Raw genomic sequence first — 4,277 nt, 5'->3', positions numbered from 1 at the left:
TGGAAAATTCAGATTCTCAGACCACAGTCGACTGCCCGCAGTCAACTATGGCCTCGGGGACTACACCCAGTGGGTGCACTTAGCGTGCCCCCACTAGTTCAAAGATTCAATCGACACAACCTAGTCGACTCAAGATACAAATTTTCTCAGTGGCAAGTCAAAACACCCAGTGGGTGTACAAATGCGAAACGCAGACGGATGAAAGATTCTTCAAGGAAAGTTTTCAGGTAGCATATCCTAACAGAACAAGCGACAAGCTAAAGAGTCAGTCGGTGATCAACCAACCTGGACGTTGCTCTGAAGAGCTGGGCTGGCGTCATAAGCAGCTTGACTGACTTCCTGGACCACCTTCATCTGCTCCATCATGATGCCCGCCTGGCGTATAGCTTCCTTAGTAGCGCCCACTTGGTCCTCTAGGACGTGATGTGCAGTAAAGAGTGAAGATGGATTGGCTGGAGTCTGCGCAGTCGACGCTGAAGGCTAAGCACTCGTCAATGGTATGGAGAAAGTCACAGAAGTCTGATTGGCATTGCCGCCCTCCTGGATTGCCGTTTCCATCGCCGACGTAGACTGAGGCGTTTTACCAGCTGATGCCTTCCTGTTTCTTCTACCCTGAGGCCTCAGCGGCACATCCTCGTCGTCATCTGGAAGATCAATGACATTGGGAGTGGCTGCAAAAAGAATCAATCGCCAGAAATTCAATCGACCAATAAAATGGCCGAGTAAATGAAGACAGGATTACAAGAATCGTACCCAGGTTGGAGGTGACTGCATCTTCCATTTCTTCATCTTCATTCCAGTAAGCAGAAGTCCCGGAGGTAGCAGGACTTCAAATTTCAAGATTCAGTCGGTCATGTCTATCACAGTGATTCGACCAAAACTCGATTCGTACTAAACCAAGAAATCAAGTCCAACTATAACCCGGAAACAGTGGGAATGGCCACTTTGATCTTGGGCAAGGCCTTCTACGGTTTCGACCGCGCAACTTTCGGTTGCTTCAGTGCCTTCTCAGTCGGCGCTGGAGAAGACGTCTGAGGGCGCTTTGACGACTGCCCGGTCTGCGCGGTCCCTTTGCCACGGATGCTTGCCGGGTCGTGAGTGTGCTTGGAACACCTTTCCCTACGGGGAGGTGAGTCGACCTCTTCTTCATCACTCGGGTCGTCGCTCTCCTCGTCCTCTTCTCCATCAGAGTGCCACTTGCCGCTCTCGCCTCTGCTCGTCTCCCCCTTTGGATCCTGCTCCTGCTCCCCGTTGGGCATCGAGTACATCCCAGTAAGGGCCTGAAAGACAACAAGCGAAACAAAAATTAGTCGGTTGACAACAAGCAGTTACATGATAAATCAAGAAAACACTCGGCAATTTAGAGTTGGACCTTGTCTGGTTCATACGAGTTGTCGAGTGGAGGGATGAAGGAAATATGCCCTAGAGGCAATAATAAAGTTATTATTTATTTCTGTATATCATGATAAATGTTTATTATTCATGCCAGAATTGTATTAACCAGAAAATTAGTACATGTGTGAATACATAGACAAAAATAGTGTTACTAGTATGCCTCTACTTGACTAGCTCGTTAATCGAAGATGGTTGAGTTTCCTAGCCATGGACATGAGTTGTCATTTGATTAACGGGATCACATCATTAGGAGAATGATGTGATTGACTTGACCCATTCCGTTAGCTTAGCACTTGATCGTTTAGTATTCTGCTATTGCTTTCTTCATGACTTATACATGTTTCTATGACTATGAGATTATGCAACTCCCGTTTACCGGAGGAACACTTTGTGTGCTACCAAACGTCACAACGTAACTGGGTGATTATAAAGGTGCTCTACAGGTGTCTCCAAAGGTACTTGTTGGGTTGGCATATTTCGAGATTAGGATTTGTCACTCCGATTGTCGGAGAGGTATCTCTGGGCCCACTCAGTAATGCACATCACTATAAGCCTTGCAAGCATTGTAACTAATGAGTTAGTTACGGGATGATGTATTATGGAACGAGTAAAGAGACTTGCCAGTAACGAGATTGAACTAGGTATTGAGATACCGACGATCGGGGCAAGTAACATACCGATGACAAAGGGAACAACGTATGTTGTTATGCGGTTTAACTGATAAAGATCTTCGTAGAATATGTGGGAGCCAATATGAGCATCCAGGTTCCACTATTGGTTATTGGCCGGAGACGTGTCTCGATCATGTCTACATAGTTCTCAAACCCGTAGGGTCCACACGCTTAAAGTTAGATGACGATTTGTATTATGAGTTATGTGATTTTATGAACCGAAGATAGTTCGGAGTCCCGGATGAGATCGGGGACATGACGAGGAGTCTCGAAATGGTCAAGACGTAAAGATCGATATATTGGACGACTATATTCGAACATCGGAAAGGTTCTGAGTGATTCGGGTATTTTTCGGAGTACCAGAGAGTTACAGGAATTCGTATTGGACCTTAATGGGCCATACGGGAAAGGAGAGAAAGGCCTCAAATGGTGGCCCCAACCCTCCCAATGGTCTGGTCCAAATTGGACTAGGGAAGGGGGTGCTACCTCTTGAGCTTGCGTTGGATTTCCCCGAAGAGGAGAAGATGATGCAGCAGAGTAGCGTAAGTATTTCCCTCAGTTTTTGAGAACCAAGGTATCAATCCAGTAGGAGGCCACACGCAAGTCCCTCGTACCTACACAAAAGCAATAGCTCCTCGCAACCAACGCGATTAGGGGTAGTCAATCCCTTCACGGTCACTTACGAGAGTGAGATCTGATAGAGATGATAGATAATATTTTTGGTATTTTTGATATAGAGATGCAAAGTGAAAAGTAAAAGGCAAAGTAAAAAAGCAAAGCAAGATTAAAGTGATGGAGATTGATATGATGAGAATAGACCCGAGGGCCGTAGGTTCACTAGTGGCTTCTCTCAAGAGCATAAGTATTCTACGGTGGGTGAACAAATTACTGTTGAGCAATTGACAGAATTGAGCATAGTTATGAGAATATCCAGGTATGATCATGTATATAGGCTTCACGTCCGAGACAAGTAGACCGAAACGATTCTGCATCTACTACTATTGCTCCACTCATCGACCGCTATCCAGCATGCATCTAGAGTATTAAGTTAAAAATAGAGTAACGCCTTAAGCAAGATGACATGATGTAGAGAGATAAATTCATGCAATATGAAATAAACCCCATCTTGTTATCCTTGATGGCAACGATACAATACGTGCCTTGCTGCCCCTTCTATCACTGGGAAAGGACACCTTAAGATCGAACCCAAAGCTAAGCACTTCTCCCATGGCAAGAACTACCAATCTAGTTGGCCAAACCAAACGGATAATTCGAAGAGACTTGCAAAGATAACCAATCATACATAAAAGAATTCAGAGAAGATTCAAGTATTATTCATAGATAGACTTGATCATAAACCCACAATTCATCTATATCAACAAACACACCGCAAAAAGAAGATTACATCGAATAGATCTCCACAAGAGAGGGGGAGAACATTGTCTTGAGATCCAAAAAGAGAGAAGAAGCCATCTAGCTAATAACTATGGACCCAAAGGTCTGAGGTAAACTACTCACACTTCATCGGAGAGGCTATGATGATGTAGAAGCCCTCCGTGATGACGGCCCTCTCCGGCGGAGCTCCAGATCAGGCCCCAAGATGAGAACTCGTGGATACAGAAAGTTGCGGCGGTGGAATTAGGTTTTTGGCTCCGTATCTGATCGTTTGGGGGTACGTAGGTATATACAGGAGGAAGAAGTTGAAGGAAATATGCCCTAGAGGCAATAATAAAGTTATTATTTATTTCCTTATATCATGATAAATGTTTATTATTCATGCTAGAATTGTATTAACCGGAAACATAATACATGTGTGAATACATAGACAAACAGAGTGTCACTAGTATGCCTCTACTTGACTAGCTCGTTAATCAAAGATGGTTATGTTTCCTAACCATGAACAAAGAGTTGTTATTTGATTAACGAGGTCACATCATTAGTTGAATGATCTTATTGACATGACCGATTCCATTAGCTTAGCACCCGATCGTTTAGTATGTTGCTATTGCTTTTCTTCATGACATATACATGTTCCTATAACTATGAGATTATGCAACTCCCGTTTACCGGAGGAACACTTTGTGTGCTACCAAACGTCACAATGTAAAAGGGTGATTATAAAGGAGCTCTACAGGTGTCTCCAAAGGTAGATGTTGGGTTGGCGTATTTCGAGATTAGGATTTGTCACTGCGATTGTCGGAGAGGTATCTC

This window comes from Triticum urartu, chromosome 6, assembly GCF_003073215.2.
Source record: "Triticum urartu cultivar G1812 chromosome 6, Tu2.1, whole genome shotgun sequence".
NCBI classification, from domain to species: domain Eukaryota; kingdom Viridiplantae; phylum Streptophyta; class Magnoliopsida; order Poales; family Poaceae; genus Triticum; species Triticum urartu.
This window is presented reverse-complemented; position numbering follows the sequence as displayed.